This window comes from Oryx dammah, unplaced genomic scaffold (assembly GCF_014754425.2).
Source record: "Oryx dammah isolate SB20612 unplaced genomic scaffold, SCBI_Odam_1.1 HiC_scaffold_29, whole genome shotgun sequence".
Classification (NCBI taxonomy): Eukaryota; Metazoa; Chordata; class Mammalia; order Artiodactyla; family Bovidae; genus Oryx; species Oryx dammah.
In genome coordinates this window covers 103,600,511-103,623,326 of record NW_024070213.1, presented here as the reverse complement: position 1 = coordinate 103,623,326, position 22,816 = coordinate 103,600,511, and the positions used below count along the sequence as shown (strand labels likewise).

The following is a 22,816-nucleotide window of genomic DNA, read 5'->3' as shown; positions in this document are numbered from 1 at the left end:
AGTGAAAAAGCTGGCTTAAAACTCAATGTTCAAAAAATGAAGATAATGGCATCCAGTCCCATCACTTCATGGCAAATAGATGGGGAAAAAAATGGAAACGGTGGCAGACTTTATTTTCTTGGGTTCCAAAATCACTGCAGATGGTGACTGCAGCCATGAAATTAAAAGATGCTTGTGCCTTGGAAGGAAAGTTATGACCAACCTAGATAGTATATTCAAAAGCAGAGAGATCACTTTGCCAACAAAGGTTCATCTAGTCAAAGCTATGGTTTTTCCAGTAGTCATGTATGGATATGAGAGTTGCACAGTAAAACAGGCTGAATGCCGAAGAATTGGTGTGCTTGATCTGTGGCATCCGAGAAGACTCTTGAGAATCCCTTGGACTGCACGGAGATGAAACTAGTCAATCCTAAAGGAAATCAGTCTGAATATTCATTGGAAGGACTGATGCTGAAGCTAAAGTTCCAATACTTTGGCCACCTGATGTGAAGAACTGACTCATCAGAAAAGACCCTGATTCAGGGGAAGATGGAAGGCAGGAGCAGAAGGGGATAACAGAGGATGAGATGACTGGATGGCATCACTGACTTGATGGACATCAGTTTGAGCAAGCTCTGGGAGATGGTGAAGGACAGGGAAGCCTGGTAAGCTGGTCTCCATGGGATCACAAAGAGTTGGACACGACTGAGCAATTGAAGAAAAACAACCAGCAAAGTGAGTCTAGATACCCAACTAACACAATTGGCTATATATACTATGCTTTAATACTTTTAATACTTTTCACACACATAATACATAAAAAGCAAATGTAAAAAATAAAACCTTTTTAATCTTATGTTACAGTACCTTAAAAAGCATAGTAGTACCAGCTACATCACAGCTGTTTTTACTTTGTTTCTGGACATCCTGGACTTGAAATAAATATACTGTACTTGTACAGACTGTACAGTAAAGCATGAAAACTCATAATCACTCGTAGAGGATGCATGCATGTGGCATTGTATGCCAGACACATGAACTAACTTACATGACTGCACAGGTGAACGCATGTTTGCACTTTTGAAAGTTTTCAATTTGAAGGTTTTTATGTAGGGGACTTACTGTATTTCCTATTGAGGCCTTTATTGGTAGGATTAAACAGACACTTGTAATGATATTCTGGGATTGGATTGGTTAAAGGGTAAATATGTATAGGGATAATTTCACTGCTAGTGGAGTACAGGGTGGAGAAAAGGGTCACAGAAAATCTACATCAAGAAGTGACATCACATCCAATTAAATTATTATCTCTTGTGGCATGATTGAAATGCAGGTAAAAGAAAGAGGGTTGGGAGAACAAGTCCCAGTTGGTACAGGCAGTAATGGTTATAAAGATTGGCTGTTCCCCATGGCTCTAGAGAGTCTACATAGGGAAAAAGAGGACTACAATTTACAATCTTAAAATAAGAAACAGAGAGCCTGTATGGGACTTTGATGGAGCATCCTATTTCTAGTAATAGGAGAGCAGATATGACCGTGGAAGTTTAGATCAGATTATAGCAGTGGCAGATTAATAGTGCTAATTGTGTTGGGGAACAGAACTTGGTATGTGGGGTAGGGATCTGGGAAAATAAATGGAAGAGCCTGAAAATTCTAAATTCTCTTGAGCTCTTCCTGGACAAGGCACCTCCACTTCCCCAGAAAGCTGCTTTCTTCTGCCTAAAAGCCATTCCACACTCTTCCCTGGTGGCTCAGTCAGTGAAGAATCTGCCTGAAATGCAGGAGACCCGGATTTAATCCCTGGGTCAGGGAAGAGCCCCTGGAGAAGGAAATGGCAACCCACTCCAATACTTTTGCCTGGAAAATCCCATGGACAGAGAAGTCTGATTGGCAATTGTCTGTGGGGTTGCAAGGGTTCGACAGGGCTTAGTAAATAAACCACTCTGAGAAAGAGCACTCATGTGCTAATGCCAAATCTTCTCAAAATAATCTCTTTCCACAGTATTGCCTCCAGGACTATATACAGACTTAAAGTACACTTCAATTCAAATAGATATGGTTTCCTAAATGGAAAGAGATAGCTATTACACCAAAAATGTTCTCAGTTCTAAGCATCTGTGTCTTCATGAAATTGGGGAGTATTATGGAGCTTAATCTAAAAGGGTTGGACTATATAGAAAGAAATTGATGTGTGATATAATCATGTATCATAATCATATATCATGACTTGATCACACTGAATTTGTTAATTTGTTGAGCATTCACTGAGAATTTGGGTTTTAATGTATTGCCATAAGTGCGTATGACTGATGTTACCATTAAAGGTCTGCTGGATTAGTGATCAAAATTTCGAATAAGTACTTACTTACAATCAATGCAGTTAAAATGTAGCAACTTTAAAAGCACAGGATTGAGAAAGAAGTTCATAGGCTGCTGAAAGAGCAGCCTTTCAGAAGCAATATGCTTCTACACCTATAAGAAGGTCTAAAAAGGACCTCCTTATCAAAAACATTAAGAGATACCTTGGATTGGGGTACCAGGATATTTGAAGAGCTCTGTGCCAGTTCAACTGTGCAAGGTATGACAGTGTGAAATATTTAAACAGATTGGGTGTCCCTATCTGAAGAGGAAAAAGGGGATCCTAGAAGAGAAGAAATCAGGCATCATGATTCAATGTGTAGCATTAAAGAGGGTGTATGTGTGCCATAAAATACAAAGACAAAAGGATAATCCAGTGGTTTCCACATTTCTCTGCACATTAGGATCACCTGGTGAGTTGAAAAAAAAGATCTATTTCCCAGGTCACCAGCCATGCAAACTAAATTACAATGTATGCAGTGAGAGATAGGATTCAGTATTTTAAAAATATTTCCCAGATGATTACAATGTGAACCTGACCTTGGAAAACAATGGGTTAATCCATTTTTGATCCCAGGAATCTGCAGCAAGAGCCTATTGATCACAGTCTCTCTAGAATTTAAAATTAAACAGGTTGACAGCCTACTAAGCTATTATTTGATATGCACTGATAATTAGAAGAAAAAATATCTGCATCTCCTGGGCTGAAACCAAAGTTATTATTATCATAGTGAGAATTTACAAATTATAGATTGAACAGAAGTCAAAGGAGGTTCAGGAAATGAAGGAAAACACCAAACATGATATGAAGATGTAGGACTAAAAATAGCAATAGAGTTTGAAGGGGTTAAATTGTCACAGTTATTAAGGGACAGTTTCTGGTTTACAATGATAATATATATTAAATCTTATGTATTGTAATAAAGGATATTGTCTAAACGTCAAAGTAGTACAAAACTAACTGCTACAACAGAAGTTAGAAACAGCAGAGATCATAGGGGAGTAAAAAGAGCCCAGGGAATTTCCTGGAGAGTGTCATACACGATTGTGAAGCTCTGCACAGTCCGAGCATGCCTGCTCTTCCCTCAGCTAACCAATGTGCTATGTATCCTCTTTTCCACTTATCCTGGGGATTGTGGAAGTATCAAAAATTGGGTGACTCTTACTCCTTGGAAGAAAAGTTATGACCAACCTACATAGCATATTGAAAAGCAGAGACATTATTTTGCCTACAAAGGTCTGTCTAGTCAAGGCTATGGTTTTTCCAGTGGTCTTGTATGGATGTGAGAGTTGGACTGTGAAGAAAGCTGAACGCCAAAGAATTGATGCTTTTGAACTGCGGTGTTGCAGAAGACTCTTGAGAGTTCCTTGGACTGCAAGGAGATCCAACCAGTCCATCTGAAGGAGATATGGCTGGATGGCATCACCGACTCAACAGATGTGAGTCTGAGTGAACTCTGAGTGATGGACAGGGAGGCCTGGTGTGCTGCCATTCATGGGGTCACAAAGAGTCAGATACAACTGAGCGACTGAACTGAACTGAACTGATCCAGTCCCCAAGCTTTAAGATCAATTTGTAAAAAAATAAACTGATAAATAAGATTTTATCTTGGCTAATTTCTGTTTACAAATTTAATCATTTCCCTTAAAAAACAAAAATCTTTCTGACTAGCTGATATGACAGCTCTTCTTCCTTCTCTTAAATCATCACTCTTTAAGGCTGAGTGAAGACTTTTATTGAATTTTATTACTTTCCTCAATCTGCAGTCTGATTCCAGCCTCCCATATGTTGCCTGAAACTGCCTTCTTGAAATTGCCGCAGGAACTCTTTGTCAAATCCAATAGCTTTTCTAGTTCTCATTATTTTATTCCTTTCTATAATTTGAAGCCATTGCCCAATCTTAGCTGCTTTTCCTTTCTTTTTCTTCTCTTTTTGGATAGTTCTTTCTCTTGCCTTCCTTACTGTGGACATTTCCTCCTTGTACATTGCAAACTTATGCTATTCACTCCTATTCTTTTTTCCTTAGCTTTTTCTTCTTCAAGGTTCCAACATTGCAGGTAACTTTTGTACAGTTAAATTCACTTGTTACTTATTCAGAACTGCAACATAGATTCTATTATTATACTCCAAATAGCCACAATTTGAGTTGGGGTTTTGCCATAGTTTCAAATTTCCTGTTCAAAACTAAGGTAATGTTTGTTTTTCCTCTCCGATCAGAGGGACTCGGTTCTATGACATTGTTACCCAGAATGTTTCTCTTAATCTGCCTCTTTCTTTCCATTGCCTGACATCCCTTTCATCTCTTGCTGGGATTAATGCCGTAACCACTTTACAGGTCTGCTTGTCTTCAGCCTCTCCTCACTCCACTCCCATAACATATGGCCACTTGATTAAACTTTCAAAAACATTGATTGTATTAAGTTATGCCTCTGTACATAAACATGCCCTCAGGATAAAATGTGAACTCTAAGTGTGGCTTTCAGAGTCCTTCTTTATCTAACTCCCCCAGTACTGAATCCCTCCTCCCACTAGCTTTAGCTAATCACTGTCACATACGAATACTCTATGGTCCTTTTGTTCTTATTTTGCCTTCAGTATCTTTGTTTCATTCTGAAGACGATTTCTTTGCTAACTGCTCTGAACACTACAATGTCACTGTCTACCATCCAATAACTTTAAGTGATATTTTCTCAGTATTAAGAAATAAATTATGATACAGCCATAAAATTGACTTACATGAAGATAAATGGATTATTTAGTAATACAGGAAAATGCTCATAGTTAATTGATAATTTTTGTCAGGCTATGGTTTTTCCAGTAGGCATGTATGGATATGAGAGTTGGACTATAAAGAAAGCTGAGTGCCAAAGAATTGATGCTTTTGAACTGTGGTGTTGGAGAAGACTCTTGAGAGTCCCTTGGACTGCAAGGAGATCCAACCAGTCAATCATAAAGGAAATCAGTCCTGGGTGTTCATTGGAAGGACTGATGTTAAAGCTGAAACTCTGATATTTTGGCTACCTGATGCAAAGAGCTGACTCATTTGAAAAGACCCTGATGCTGGGAAAGATTGAAGGCCAGAGGAGAAGGGGATGACAGAGGATGAGATAGTTGGATGGCATCACCGACTCAATGGAGATGAGTTTGAGCACACTCCGGGAGTTGGTGATGGACAGGGAGGTCTGGTATGCTATTGTCAATGGGGTTGCAAAGAGTCAGACACGACTGAGTGACTGAACTGAACTGACATATGATAATATATATAGCTATAGTTTGGATACCTAAATATTTGTAGAGCTCTTCCTTTAATACTGAGGTGAAGAGTGATTAATTAACTTTTTATGCTTTTCTGTAATTCCAGAATTTTTAGCAAAAATATTAATATATTCAGATAATGATAAAAAGAATATGTTGGATGAATAAAAACATAAAAATATACATGTCACATTTCTTTAACTATATTGAGATATTTCTATGTTACATAAAATTTAGTTTTTGAAAGTTTTTATAATTTCATCTTTATTACTGTTTATTTCAAATTCTCTCTCTGCACATATTATTAATTATGGTTTCCATCTTGAGGTTTATGATGGTGTTATAGTCAACATCTGGCTTTGAGGTAGTTATTATGTGGAATATTAGAAAAGGTTTTAAGTCTTCTGTTCTAAACACTCTCTGCTATTATCTTGACATTCTTGAGGAAGCACTCCTTGAAATCTTCCTGCAAATGATTTCTGTGTCTCTTAATACTAATCCTCAAATTGATCATCAAACATCTAGTTACAAAAAGCTAATTTTTTCCTTCAGTGGTTATTTTGATACTTGTAATGAAAAAGCCTGTTGTTGCACCTTCATTAGATTTTTAAAAATCTACATTTATTCTAATACAAAGAGCAACTGCAAAAGTAGGCCTGAAGGGTTGTACAATTTAGTCACACAAGCAAATGTTCATTATCCACACTGTCCCAGTATACATGATTTCGTTCAAAGGGAAGCAGCAAGGAGGAGAAAGACAAGATGTGGCCTCTGAATCATTGAACTAAGAGACAATTGTTGAATACATATTACATATTCAGCTTAGGATATTTTCCCATACTTATTCTAATGGAAACATTTTTCACACTCTTTAGTTTCTCTGAGAAAACTTTAATCAATTTACAGTCCTATAATAATATACAAAAGTGCCTGTCTTCACCCGAGTTATATTTTCCAAAGTTCATTCTTGATAACTGCAAAATCTATGTTTCTATCTCCTCTTCTTCTCATGTTGAGAGCCACATTTCAAAGTACCCAGATGTACCAAAGCCACCTCAGATATGGTTACAACTAAACTGAACTCATATCCTCCCTTTAGATTTTATGCAGTTTTCTGTTTGTGCCTCCATAAATGATGCAAGAGATGTCTATTTCCCCAAATAGAAAGCTTCCCATTCATCATCAAACACAGTCTCACCCATTTCTCCCTGAGACAATCAAGACAGTCCTATCATTTTGATACGATGCCTTTTAAATATTCTTTTTTCTCCAACTAACATTACTTTGTTATATCTGTTTTTGTTTTGTTTTTTAAATAAACTTTCAACTAGTACATGCCAACAGTATCCTTCCTACCCCAAGTACCTTTTATCCAGTAGCTAATAAAGAAAATAAAGACATCATAATAGCATGAAAACTTGTACACTAACAGATGTAAAATAGATAGCCAGTGGGAATTTGCTATATGACTCAGGGAATTCAAACCAGGGCTCTAGAGGGGTGAAATGAGGTAGGAGCTGAGAGGGAGGTTCAAGAGGCAGGCACACATGTATACCTATGGCTGATTCATGTTGATGTATAGCAGAAAAAAAAGTATTATAAAGCAATTGTCCTTCAATTAAAAAGAAAGAAAAAAAGTCAGTCTTCTGCTTAGTAAATTTCATCACTTTCCAATGATTATTAAAATTATAAAAAGTCAAATGCCTGAAGATGGCATTCAAGCTGTTTATGATCTAATTTTTTAAACAAGATTTTCTTATTTACCTATCTTACATATACTGTGTAAGTCAAAGCTGTCTCATAGAAACCATACCCAACCCCGTGGTCCATGCCAGCATCAATTGTGATTTACAGGAGTAAGTCATCTTGAATGTTCCTGCCCTGATTAAGCCACTAGATCAAAGCAGTCCAGATGGTAGTAAAGATCTTTCTAGATTTTCAGTGAGGATACATCCTGGTAAACTCATCTTAAATTGAAAATTTTGTCAATTGAAAACTCATTTAATATGCATAACCTATTGAACGTCAGCATTTAGACCAACAGACGGTAAAAGAATCTGCCTGCCATGTGGGAGACCCAGGTTCAATCCCTGGGTCGGGAATATCCCCTGGAAAAGGAGATGGTTACCCACTCTAGTATTCTTCCCTGGAGAATTCCATGGGCAGAGGAGCTAAGCAGGCTACAGTCCATAGGAATGCAAAGAGTCAGACACAACTGAGTGACTAATACCTTAAACATGCTCAGAACACTTACATTAGTGTATAGTTGGGTAAAATTATCTACACAAAGTCTATTTTATAATAAAGTGTTAAATATCTCATGTAACACATTGCCTACTATGCTGAAAGTGAAAAGCAGAATTTCTGCATTGGTATAACCATTGCCATTACTAAGTATATTGGTTATTCACCTTGTTTGACTGGAAGTTGTGGCTCATTGCCACTACCCACTATTGTGAGAAAATATTTACCTCACATTGCTAGTTTGGAAGAAGTATCAGAATTTGAGGTATGGTTTCTAATGAATGTGTACTACTTTCCCAGCCTCATGAAGTCAATAAATTGTAAGTCAAACCATTATAAGTTGGGTATGTTTTGTATATGCAACAAAGAGTAGACCAGCTAAGCCAAGTCAGCCCCAGAGAATTATGACAGATAATAAATGGAAGCTGTTATTTCAAAAGATACACCAATAAATAGCTAAAATAGTAAGACTCCAAAAAATTTTCATTACCATGCATTTATGAATGATGAATTTACATATGATGCATGTATGTTGAAACCAAACAACCTTCTAATTTATGAGTATTCCTCATCTCATTCAACATTCCACCTCTAAAGATCTGTTTACATTTCCCACCTTAAAGATCTATTTCACATTCAAAATAAAGGAAATATTTTCTATGTATTTTGCCTGGAAATTTTGAAACCTAGAATTTAAACCTGCATCATGCAACATAACTAAGATTTATTTTGTTAGAGGAAATGAGTTTTCCCAGTATTGTCAAATATTTACTACTGCTATTCAGCTTTTACTTGGTGGAAAAAAAAAAAAAGACAAGTGGAAATGAAACCAAATAAAAACAGCAAATATTAACTGAGTCCAGAGAATACACATTCTAGATGGAGATTCAGACAAGTTAGCAAACAATTGAGATACATTGTTAATCCAGCAGAAACATGCATGAGTTCTATAGGAGCAAAGTAAGCAAGTACTTAATTCCCAAAAGGAGGGGAACACTTGTGGAAACAATTTCTTATAAGGAGGAAACTATTTCATTCTGGTGGCACTTGATTTAGACAGACTGAGCAACTGAACTGAACTGATTTCATTCTGAAGGACAAGAAAGAAATAGGAGGAAAAATGTGAATAAGTATATTTCCTGACAGAGTGATTAAAATATAAAACCTAAGGATCCAATCTATAAAATATTTAGTATAACTTTAACATAGGCATGGCATATGTTCGGCCATGACAAAGATCAGAAATGTAAACAGGGAGCTGGGTGGTAAGATACGTATGCCACAAGAGGAGTTATTGCTATTGTCAGGGTTCTGTTTGACAGATAGAAACAAATTGGGAAGTTGGTATAGGGTAGCAGAGATAGAGGTTGGTATCAATATAATAGCTGGGTAAGTAATACAGTAAAGTGAGAAAAAAATGTTGGTCCCTCAGTCAAGCCTGACTCTTTGTGAACCCATGGACTACAGCCCACCAGGCTCCTCTGCCCAAGGGATTTTCCAGGCAAGGATACTGGAGTGGTTTTCCATTTCATTCTCCAGGGGATCATCCCAATCCAGGGATCCAACCCAGGTCTTCTGCACTGCATGCAGATTCTTTACTGACTGAGTTACCAGGGAAGCTAGGTTAAAATACTATATATAAAATCTGATAATATATATATTATTTCATATACATATTGTATATGCATATATATCTAGTATTATATATATATATATATACACACATTATATGCGTGTGTATGTATGTATGTGTGTATATATCTCTCTCTCTCCAAAGAGTGACATTGGGCATGGAGAGAAACATTGCATGACAGTTTTTTTGGAGGTAGAATTTAAGGACCTTTGTGCCTGGAATTGTGAGTGTAAGAAATTAACAGTGGTTCCTCAGTTCCTGACAGGCATTATGGAGAGAATTGTGGTTCTAGTCCCTAAGAGGCTGAATTTAATGGGGGTAACCATGGTGTAGGTGGAAACTGAGTTTGAAGTGCCCATGGGATATTTGGTAGATTTTAAAAAGAGTAAATAAGACTTTTACTGGATTTTTCTTTTTTTCATTTCACTATCATCAACCAAAAAAAAAAAGATATTAGTATTTAGTATGTATTGGACAAAGTGTTCTGTCTGGGTTAAAAGATTCATTATACACTTATTTCTGCCCTACAAGAATCATATTTTTAATCTCTTGTCCACCACCATAGTTTAAGATTATTGGAAGAAATTCCATTAGCCATTATAGATTGTTCTTTGCTTTTCCCTTCAGGGTGATTTATTAATAAAAGGAATACAACTAATTAAATACATTGCATGTATACATTGAAGCAAAGGAAGCATGCATTAAAGTTAGTATTGTATGTATTAGGTGGCAGGGAAAAGAGGCATGCTGGTCTCTCATAAACAGAAAACATCTATCCAGAATTTTGTTCTCCTTTTATGGACTGAATTGTGTTATAGTCCTCAAATTCATATGGTGAAGTCATAATCCCCAGTTCCTTAGAATGTGGCTGAGCAACAAACACTTTCATTTTCCCAACAAAGTTAGCCTAGGTTCCCAGCTAACACCATCAGCTAGATAGTACTGTACTGTAATAGGTTTTTAATACTTTTCACACAAATAACAGAAAATTAAAAAAAAAATTGAAAAACCATTTTTAATCTTACAGTTCAATACCTTGAAAAGTACAGGTAGTACAGTACAACAGCTGGCATACGGTAACTGGCATCAAGTGAACAGGCTAGAAGCGTTACTGCCTGGAGGAAGGCGAGATGGTGGGAGACTGTAGAGCTGAAGGATCTTCAGCAAAAGGAGATGGAGGGCAAGCTGCAGTGTCGTTCCCACTTGACGCTGATGGCACAGGTTCTGGTTCCTTGCTCGATCAATTCTAGCTACCCTCTGGAAAAAGTGATCCAGTAATGTCTAAGTAGCTGCTCTTCTTTTTTTCTCTGTCTTATCATAGATGGCATGGCAGCACTGGATTGAATTCTGAACAGTGGCTGTAATCTCCATGTAACATTCTACAATCCGTCCTGTGCATCAAAAACTGACAGCATCTCCTCAAATAAAGAAAATCCCCTTGCCATTTCCTGCATCACGAATCTCTTCAGTTCTTCAGTGATTTCTTCTTCTTCCTATCTCTCTTCATCCTTACTCTGGGTTTCCAGTTCCATCAGGTCTTCATTAGTAAACTCATGTTGCATAGCAAAGAGTTCAGTGAAGTCACCCTCTTGTGGATCTTGCTCCAGCTTCTTGCTGAGGGTCACTATGTTGCTGAAGACCTCTTTGGACTCCTCATCTATCTTCTTAAATCCATAAAAATCATAAGAAAACTGCAAGCAAATTTTCTTCCAAACCCCATTCGTGGTGACTTAAGCAAAGTCAGTTTTTTCTGGCCTTGTAGATGTCACAGTCCTTCCAAAATTGCTGCAAGGTTGTTCATGATTTGTCACTCATCTTTACAGCCTAACAAAAAGTGTGATATAAATAATATTTCTTGAAAGTCACTATAACTCCTTTGTCCACAGGTTGGATAAGCAATGTAGTATTTGCTGACAGATCACTACTTTGATGTTGGAATGAAAGTTGTCCATGAATGGGGGGTAGCCCATAGAATTGTTGAGCAGCAAAAGAATGCTGGATGGGACATCCTTCTTCAAGCTATATCTCTCTATCTCCAAGTTAAAGTGGTGGAAAAACTAACTCTGGAAAATGGCACGTCTAACCCAGGTTTTGGGCTTACTCTTCCTCACAGCAGGAAGAAAGCCTTTGGCTATGTTTTTAAGGGCTCTTAGGTTCTTTGAATGATAAACTAAGAGAGGCTTAAGCTTCAAATTGTTGGAAGCGCTGTCACCAAACAACAGATTTAGCCTATCCTTTGCTGCTTTATAGTCTGGCATCAACTTTTCCTCTTTCTGATGTAACTTCAGACTGGCATCCTCTTCCAGTACAATTGTTTCTCGTTCACATTAAAAACCTATTCAGGTAAATACTCACCTTCATCACTAATTTCTTGAAGGATTTCAGGAAACCTCTGGGCAGCTAGTGTATTTGCATTCATTGCCTCACCACTTACTTTCGCATTATGAATGTTGGCTCTAGCCTTGAACCGATGAAACCAACCATGGCTGGCATTAAAAGATGTGCTCTAGATTCTTCAGTGTTTCTTCCTCAAGTCCTCATAAAGGCCTTTAGCTTTCTCTTGAATCAAAATTAAACTAAGTGGGACTCAACGTTGATGCTGATCCTGCTTCAACACCCTGGGAAGTTTCTCCATCTCCTCCATCACTTTCCCACACTTCTTTGATATTATCAATGACATTATTAGCACAGAAGATATCACATGTTCCATGATCTTTTCCCTGTTCTTTAGAATGATGCCAGTGGTTGAATGATTCATGTTATAAGATTGAGCAGTGTCTACCATCTTTTCACCTTTCTCCATTCTCTCAATTAAGTTTACTTTTGTTTACATTGTTATCATTTGGAACTTCTTAGTAGTACTAGCTACATCACTGCTGCTACTTTTATGCTTGTTTCCAGACATCCTGGTCTTGAAATAAAAAAAAAACTGTACTACTATAATCTATACAGTACTCTAAAGCACACAGAAGCACAACCAATTGTAGAGGATGCACGTACACGACAATGTACACCAGACACGTGAACTAACTTATGTGATTGGACCTGCAAACTCACATCTACATCTTTGAAAAAGTTTGCAACTTGAAGGTTGGTATGCAAGGGACTCAGTATATGTTGTTTAAGCTACCCAGACTCTGGAATTTTGTTACTGAAGCCTAAGCAAATGCTGCTGCTGCTGCCGCTGCTGCTAACTCACTTCAGTCGTGTCCAACTCTGTGTGACCCCGTAGACGGCAGCCCAACAGGCTCCGCCGTACCCTTTTTATTGGGAAGAAACCACTGAAGGAACTTCTGGTGTTTTATTTATTGCTGTGCTTAGTCTCTCAATCATGTTGACTCTTCGTGACCCCAAGGACTATAGCCTGTCAGGCTCCTTTGTCCACGGGGATTCTCCAGGCAAGAATACTGGAGTGGGTTGGCATGCCCTCCTTCAGAGGATCTTCCCAACCCAGGGATTGAACCCAAGTCTCCCACATTACAGGCGGATTCTTTACCATCTAAGCCACCAGGGAAGTTCAAGAATACCAGAGTAGGTAGCTTATCTCTTCTCTGGGGAACTTCCCCACCCAAGAATCAAACCACTGAGGTCTCCTGCATTGCAGGCAGATATTTTTACCAGCTGAGCTACCAGGAAAGCCCTATTCATTCCAATCCTCCAGGAAATAAAATTAATGAATTTGTCCTCAATTTCAGTATATTCTATCTTTTTCTAGTAAGCCATATCACTCTAGTCAAAGCCAGTGTTCATATATTCTATTTTTTTCTCCCCCTATAATAAGCATGCATGTTTTATCCCTTAAAATGTCTGCTCATACTTGTTTCTGCTGCTCAGAAATCATGTCTGTCTTTCAGATGCATTTACTCTTATTTTAAATCAGAATAAATTAAGAAGCCCTGCTTAGGTCTCTTCCCTGAACTGTAGTCCAAGTCTACACTTGGATTATTGGATATTGGGGAATTGCTTGGCGATTTTTAAAAGTATTATATTATTTAATATATTTGTTTATTGACTCAGAAATTTGGAAAAATAGGGATTATGGAAATTTGAAAAAAGTAGTAGCTTAACTTCAATACCTTACTGAAACCCACTATATTTGTTACTAAAGTGTGTGCTAAAGAAGGCCTCCTATTTAAAAAATAATAATCTATTTTCCATATGCTCATGAATAAGGAAAACTTCTTGGCTAGATAGAATTTAGGATATCTTAAAAAACATTACTGGGAAGTGCTTAAAACTGAGTTTTATTAAAATGTCAAAATGATTTGTTTACCATGGCTAGTTACCTGATTGCTTTGTTCACTCACCAGAAAGCTTTATTGTCACATTAAAGACAATACATTTTAAAACTAAAAGGATCATAAATTGTAATACAATATGGCCTTCACAAGTAGGCTCTTAAATCAGATCTGATTTAACTGGAATACCATAGATCAAGAAATTGTTTTATTTGTGTTAAAGTTATTGACTCAATATACTACATTTGTATGATCAGAGAAGTGAGTCTGAAGGACTGCACTGTATTGTAGGTATGCTAAAATTAGCAAGAAAAAACATGACATTATCAAGTTCTAGATTTCCTGAACTTAAAGTATTGCTAAAATTTTAGTGTATATATATTGGGGAAAAATGCACATAGACTAAAACAAGTTTAAGATAATATAAAGTAGCTAAAATATAGTAAGTTAAATTAATTCTCCCAAATATAATGTACTTTCTAGAGCAAGAGAAGAAAGGTATATTTAATGTTAAGTATTTCATTTGAAAAAAAAAGTATTCAGTTTAAGAATTATACTTGCATAGTTTTTAGGGTAAGTGCATTTTTATTGCATCTTTTTTTTTTTTTTAATCTGAAAATTGACTAGTGGATATCTAATGATTGACAGATTGTGTACATACACTTAACTCCATATCTTACCAAAACCCTCATAAATAACAGTTAAGAAGTTTTGTTTTTGTTTTTGTTTTTAATGATGGGTAATGAACATAAATAGAATGGCAGAAAACAAACATGCAAACAAAGAAACAAAACAGAGAAATTGGATCAACATGGCAGAAGGCTAAAAAAAGTTAAATTGTACATTAAAATATACACACTAGACTAATATAACAAAAAATATGTAAAATACCAAGTTTGGACCGGAATGTGGAGAAACTGGATATCATATGTTGCTGGTGAAAGTGTATATTTCTACAAACATTCTGGAAAAGTTTCATTCTCTGTTGTCTGAATTTATGAGTATCTTTTAATCCAGAAACCTCACTGCTTGTATTCTCAACAAAAGCCTCTCTTCCAACAACTAGGCAGCAGACCCCACCTCTGCCAGGGCAGTGACAATCACAGAGCAATGGGAGGCCCTGTGCAGTATCCAGTGCAGGCTCAGGCACCAAAACATCAGTCAACCTCCTACCAAGGGCATAACAGTCAGCATATACTGGAGGAATGAGTTTGCAGATATTGGCAATAAAAACAAATTTTCCACCAAAAAATCTTAAACCCACACAGGCCTCACAGGGATGTTCCCAGGTAAAAATACTGTGCATCTAGGATAGATCACATCTTAGGCCAAAAAGCAAGCCTCAGTAAGTTTAAGAAATTGAAATCATATCAAACATCTTTTCGGACCACAACTCCATGAGGTTAAAAATCAATTACAGGGGGGAAAAAAAGTAAAAAAAAAATATATACAAACACATGGAAGCTAAATGACATACTACTAAATAACCAAAGTTCACTGAAGAAATCAAAAAGGAAATAAAAATATCTGGATACAAATAACAACAAAAATAAGATGATTCAAGACTTAACAGACACATGAAGGCAGTTCTAAGAGGAAAGTTTATAGCAATACAATTTTACAACAGGAAATAAGTAAAGGCTCAAATGAATCACTTAAACTTATACTTAAAGTAGCCAGAGAGGAAAAAAAAAAAAGAAGAAGAAACAGAAGCCAACGTTAGTAGAAGGAAAGAAATCATAAAGATCAGAGAAGAAATAAATGAGAAGGAGATGAAGAAAACAATGAGAAAGATCAATGAAATTAAAAACTGGTTCTTTGAGAGCATAAACAAAATTGACAAAACTTTTCTAGACTCATAAGGAGAAATGAGAGGGCGCCAATCAACAAAATTAGAAATGAAAAGGGAGACATTACAATGAACACCACATAAACACAAAGATCTTAAGAGGCTACTACAAACAACTATATACCAATAAAACGAACAACTTAGGAGAAAAAGACAAAGTCTTAGAAAGGTACAACCTTCTAAGGCTGAACTAGGACGAAACAGACCATATGAACAAACCAATCACAATTACTGAAATTGAAACTACCAGATAAAGGGAAAAAAAAAAAAAAACTTCCAACAAATAAAAGTCCAGGGCAAGATGAATTCACAGGCAAATTCCATGAAACATTTACAGAAGAGTTACACCTATTCTTCTGAAACTCTTCCCAAAAATTGCAGAAAAAGGAATCCTCAGGATCTTTCTATGAGGCCACCATCACCCTGACACCAAAGTCAGACAGAGATACCACAAATTAAGAAAATGAAAGGTCAATAACACTGATGAAAAAAAGAAGCAAAAATCTTCAACAAAATACTTGCAAATGGAATTGAACAACACATTAAGAGGATCATGCACCATGATGAAATGGAATTTATCCCAGGGATGCAAGGATATTTTAATGTCTGCCAATCATATGATAGGGCTTCCCTGGTGGCTCAGACAATAAAGAATCTGCCTACAATGTGGGAGATCTGGGTTCAATCCTTGGGTTGGGAAGATCCCCTGAGAAGGGAATGGCAACCCTCTCCAGTATTCTTGCCTAGAAAATGCCATGGACGGAGGAGCCTGGTAGCCATGAAAATGCCTAGAAAATGCCATGGATGGAGGAGCAACCATGGGGTTGCTAAGAGTCGGGCAAGACTGAGCAACTTCACTTTTACTTTTCACTTTCATGCATTGGAGAAGGAAATGGGAACCCACTCCAGTATTCTTGCCTGGAGAATTCCAGGGACAGAGGAGCCTAGTGGGCTGCCATCTATGGGGTCACACAAATTGGACACAACTGAAGTGATTTAGCAGCAGCAGCAGAGCAACTAACAACCAGTATGATATGCCAATCAACAAATTGAAGAATCAAAACCATATGATCATCTTAATGGAGGCAGAAAAACCTTCTGACAAAATTCAACACCCATTTATAATAAAAATTATCCAGAAAGTGGGCATATAGGGACCATATCTCAACATAATATAGGGCATATATCACAAACCCACAACTAATATCATTCTTGGTGGACACTGAAAGCATTCCTTCTATGATCAAGAATGAGACAAGGATATCCACTCTTACCAGTTTTATTCAACATAGTCATGGAAGTTTTAGCCATGGCAATTGCAGAAGAAAAAGAAATAAAAGGAACCCAAAATTGGAAAACAAGTAAAACTATCACTGTTTGCAAATAACATGATATTATACATAGAAACTGGTGGCTCAGAGGGTAAAGCGTCTGCCTACAATGCGGGAGACCCGGGTTTGATCCCCGGGTTGGGAAGATCCCCTGGAGAAGTAAATGGCAACCCACTCCAGTATTCTTGCCTGGAAAATCCCATGGACAGAGGAGCCTGGTAGGCTACAGTCCACGGGGCCACAAAGAGTTGGACATGACTGAGCAACTTCACTTTTACTTTCATACATAGAAAAGATACAAAGAGAAAACTAGTAGAAATCATGAATGAATTTGGTAAAGTTGCAAGGTACAAAATTAATACACAGAAGTCTCTTGTATACTGACATGAAAGATTAGAAGGAAGTTAAGGAAATGATCCCATTTACAATCACATCAAAAATAATAAAATATCTAAGAATAAACCTCCTTAAGAAAGCAAAACACTTGTATTCAGGTAATTATGAAATGCTAGTGAAAAAAATCAAAGATGACACAGAGACATGGAGAGATATACCACATTCTTTGTCAAAATGACTATACTGAACAAAGCAGTCTACAGATTTAATGCAATACCTATCAAATTACCAGGGGCATTTTTCACAGAATTAAAACAAAAACAATTTACAATTTGTATGGTAGCACCAAAGATCCCCAAGTAGCCAAAGCAATCTTGAGAAAAAAAACAAAAAATGGAGCTAGAGGAATCAGGATCTTTGACTTCAGATTGTACTGTAAAGCTGCAGTCATCAAAACAGTATGGTATTGGCAGAAAAAAAAAAAAACACAGAAATATAGACCAGTATAGAAATTCTAGAGATAAACCCATGTACCTATTGTCAACTAATTTATGACCAAGGAGGTAACAATGTACAATGGAGAAAAGATAGTCTCTTCAGTATGTGGTACCAGGAAAAGTGGACAGTTACGTGTAAAAGAATGAAATTAGAACATTCTCTAACACCAAACACAAAAATAAACTCAAAATGGATTAAACACCTAAATGTAACACTGGATGATTTAAAACTCTTGGAGGAAAATGTAGGTAGAACCCTCTGAGACACAAATTATAGTAATATCTTTTTGGATCTGTCTCCTAGGATAATAAAAATAAACATAAACAAACGAGACCTAATTAAACTTAAAAACTTGCACAACAAAGGAAACCACAAAGTAAGAGAACCCACAGAATGGGAGAAAATATTTGCAAATGGTGCAACTAACAAGGGGTTAATCTCTAGAATATAAAAGTAACTCATGTAGCTCAATTAAAAAAAAATCCCAATCAAAACATGAGGAGAAAATCTAAACAGACATTTCTTCAAAGAAGACATACATATGGCCAAAAAGCACATAAAAAGATGCTCAACATCACTAATTATTAGAGAAATGCAAATCAAAACCACAGAGAAGTCTCACCTCATGCCTGCCAGAATGGCCATCATCAAAGTCTGCCAACAATAAGTGCTGGCCTAGGGGTGGAGAAAAGCAAACCCTTCTACAGTGTTAAGTGGGAATGTAAATTGGTCCAAACATTATGAAGAACAGTATGGAGGTTCCTTTAAAAAAATAAATATTGAACTACCATATGATCCAGAAATCCCACTTCTGGGCATATATCTGGAGAAAACCATAATTTGAAAGGGTTCATGCACCCTAATATTCATTGCAGCAATATTTCCAATAGCTAATACATGGAGGAAGCCTAAATGTCCATCAGCATAGGAGTGGTTAAATAAATGGTGTGGACACACACTCACAATGGAATATTACTCAGTCATATGAAAGGAAAGAAATAACACCATTTCAGCAACATACATGGACTCAGGGATGATCATACTAAGTGAAGTAAGTCAAACTGACAAAGATAAATATCATAATATATCACTTATATGTGGAATCTAAAAAATGATACAAGTGAACTCTTTTACAAGACAGAAATAAATTCACAGATATAGGAAGCAAATTTATGATTAGGAGAGGGGAAGGGGAAGGGATAAATTGGGAGACTGGGATTGATATATACACACTACTATTTATGAAATACTGTAGATAACTAATAAGGATCTTCTGCACAGCACAGGGAACTCTACTTAATACTCTGTAATTACTTATTTGGGAAAGAATCTAAAAATGAGCGGATATATGTGTATGTATTGGAGAAGGAAATGGCAACCCACTCCAGTATTCTTGCCTGGAGAATCCCAGGGATGGCGAAGCCTGGTGGGCTGCTGTCTATGGGGTCGCACAGAGTCGGACATGACTGAAGCGACTTAGCAGCAGCAGCATGTGTATGTATAACTGATTCACTTTGCTATACAGCAGAAACTAACACAATGATGTAAATCAACTATACTTTAATAAATCTTCTTTTAAAAAGTCAGTGGGTATTATCTCCAGGGAAACAGACAAATAGGCAAGGAGTTTGAGTACAGATGCTGGTATAAGAAAAGATTAAGTACAATGCAGATCAGGGAGTTTATTTTGTCTATCTGCTTTACCTGTGAGCTAAGAGTGCGAGTTAAAGGAGGATGAGGAGAGAAGAGAGGGATTTGTAATGTTCATTTTGGAAAGAGGAAATGGGAACGTTGCAGTCATGGGCAGTAACATAGTTTTCTTTATCACTATTACATAAATCAAACAATGTTAATTAATTTTTAGAGATTAAAAGGAACAAAAGACATTGCCCTTGTTTATGAAAAATTATCAATTTATTTAAAAGTGTTTTATTTCTAAAATTAGTATCTGATTAGGAGTATCTAGGGCCTCCCCTTGGAGAAGGCAATGGCATTCCACTCCAGTACTCTTGCTTGGAAAATCCCATGGATGGAGGAGCCTGGTAGGCTGCAGTCCATGGAGTCGCAAAGAATCAGACACAACTGAGTGACTTCACTTTCACTTTTCACTTTCATGCATTGGAGAAGGAAATGGCCACCCATTCCAGTGTTCTTGCCTGGAGAATCCCAGGGAAAGGGGAGCCTGGTGGGCTGCCATCTATGGGGTCGCACAGAGTCAGACAGGACTGAAGTGACTTAGCAGCAGCAGCAGCAGGGGCTCCCCTAGTGGCTCAGATGGTAATGAACCTGCCTGTATTGCAGGGGACCCAAGGTTTGATCCCTACATCGGCAAGATCCCCTGGAGAAGGGAATAGTTACCCACTCCACTATTCCTGCCTGGAGAATTCCGTGGACACAGGAGCCTGGTGGGCTATAGTTTACAGAGTCACAAAGGGTTGGACCAGACTGAACAATGAATAGGAGTAGCTAGCGGAACCCCACTTCAGTACTCTCGCCTGGAAAATTCCATGGACGGAGGAGCCTGGAAGGCTGCAGTCCGTGGGGTCGCTGAGGGTCGGACACGACTGAGAGACTTCACTTTCACTTTTCACTTTCATGCATTGGAGAAGGAAATGGCAACCCACTCTAGTGTTCTTGCCTGGAGCATCCCTGGGATGGGGGAGACTGGTGGGCTGCCATCTCTGGGGTCGCACAGAGTCAGACACGACTGAAGAGACTTAGCAGCAGCAGCAGCAGAGAGGGTCTTCAAGCTATTTCTTAAACTGGACTAAACAAATACCTGAAAGAAAAATGAGGTCACACTCTCATCTAAGTAGATCGGTATAAAATCATGCTGAGATTAAAAAAAATATGTTGCTAAAATTAAATGGAATTCAGCTATATATGCAATGCAATTATTGATTATCTTGTCAGATATTAAAGTACAATTGGAGATTGAAAAGTGATAATTAGGAAAGGAAGTATGAGCATCATATCATTAGGAAGTTTTCTACCAAGTAGAAAAGATACACTTGTAAAGAAATCATAGCAGGTACTGTAAAGAATATGATATAACGAGTAGGTGAAATGCACAGGGCTGGTTGATGGCAACTGTAACAGACTAACTCTTATTTGAGGCAGCAATATATTTCAGAGGCTTACTACAAAAATGACAAGCACCACACTTTTCTCAGTTGATTTCTGATTAATTTATCTGTTCATCATATATTGATTGAGCATCAACTATACACTGGGAATTTTTTACATGCTGGGGTAAAGCAGTGAATTGTTTAGATATCCTTGTCCTTGGGTTGCTTACATTCTAGTAGTAGAAAGAGACTATACACACACAATTCATGTCATCTAGAGATAAGAAATATAAAACAGTTATTAACTGACATACAAAGTTGGGAAGTCAAAGGAACCCATGCAACATTTATAAATGCAAATAACAAGATGCAAAGAAAAGAAAGGGGGTGAAAATAAGATTAAAGATTTAATGAAACCTGTTAAATCTTTTGAATGTTGTATAAAAATGGATTTTATTCTGATGGCATTGTGAAACTACTAAAGGGTATCAAGCAACTGGGTGACTCAGATTTTTATTTCAAAGTAATTGCTTGCACAGTGGTGTAGTGTTTCTTATTTTTATTTCTGGCTGCACTGCACAGCATGCATATTTTAGTTCCCTGACTGGGGATTGGACGTGTAGCCCCTTCCCCCTTGCAGTGGAAGCACAGAGTCTTCACAGTTGTATAGCATTTGAATCACATTAGAGAGAGACTAAAATAGCCTTTTAGGTAAAAAAAGTAGGGATGAAAATAAAACGAATGAAGGAAAGAATATGGGGAAAAGGGGAAAATAGAGGAAGAAAAAGAGAGAAAGACAGAATTAAGGCAGAAAGAAAACAACAAAATTCAGATTAGAAAAGCAAGAAACTATTTTCTGAATGAAATAAAGGGTGAATTAAAGAGATAATAGTACAGCATAGTATGACTCAAGGATCTCAAACCCAGATCTGGGAAGAGGGAGGAGGGTCAAGAGGGAGGGGACATACATATATCTATGGCTGATGTATGGCAGAAACCAACACAATATTGTAAAGCGATTATCCTTAAGTAAAAAATAAATTTTTGAAAAGAGAGATAATAGTACAGCATGATTATTTAATCATAGGCCCTACTACAGCCAGGCTTTCTGCTTCCTAATTGCATCTTGTCTACTCACTTCTGCATGGTCTTGGGTAATGTCTTCCTTTGTCTCAGATTAGTTGTAAAATGAGGAGAATAGAATATAATTCATGTGATTGTTATTGGGACTGAAATAATTAATATATGTGTTTTTCTTTGAAAAACTGTACCTGGCACATAATAAGTGATCGATAACTATTAGAAAATTAAAAAGCAGAATCTGTTGGCTTAGCAGATATAAAGAAAGTCATAGAATAATATGTAGAAGATAACCTCAAATTTCTTGTTCCATTAATTGAACTTATGAAAGTAGCACCAGTTTAGAGAGTGAAGCAGATTTAAAAGGTAATAATAAGGTCATTAAAAAATTATTTATTTTACATTTCAATTTTTAATTACCTGAGGGATGTCTTATTATATTTACTTATTAGGCAATTGTATTTTCAATTGGGAGGTCAATGAGGACTTCCATATGGAAGACAAATATTTTTGAATCATTTCTGTGTAGGAACATTTGAAGTCATTCATCACAGACACCATCTAGACTATGTAGAGTTATAAAAGATAAAAGTGTGTCCAATACACACAGAATTAAACAAGAAAATAAAAAAAAAGGTATAGTCAGGTCTGATGAAGAAATAAGAATGAAACATGTAAAGACAAAGGGAATAAAGATTTTCTTGAATAAGAATATTCCATATTATCAAATTCCCCCATAGAAAATAAGAAAATGTCTGATGCAGGATATGGCATGCTTGGGGCTGGTACACGGGGATGACCCAGAGAGATGTTGTGGGGAGGGGTGTGGGAGGGGGGTTCATGTTTGGGAATGCATGTACACCCGTGGTGGATTCATGTCAATGTATGGCAAAACCAATACAGAATTGTGAAGTAAAATAATAAAAAAAAAATCTTCCCACTCTTT

At 37.0% G+C, this 22,816-nt stretch overlaps 1 long non-coding RNA gene across 1 annotated transcript; it reads left to right on the top strand.

Moving 5' to 3' along the window:
* The first annotated feature begins 5,768 nt into the window (after positions 1-5,768).
* LOC120858426 lies at positions 5,769-18,209 on the top strand. Its single transcript, XR_005719863.1, has 3 exons — positions 5,769-5,779; positions 17,194-17,200; positions 18,100-18,209. It is a non-coding gene; the product is annotated as an uncharacterized LOC120858426 (long non-coding RNA).
* Positions 18,210-22,816: the final 4,607 nt, after the last annotated feature.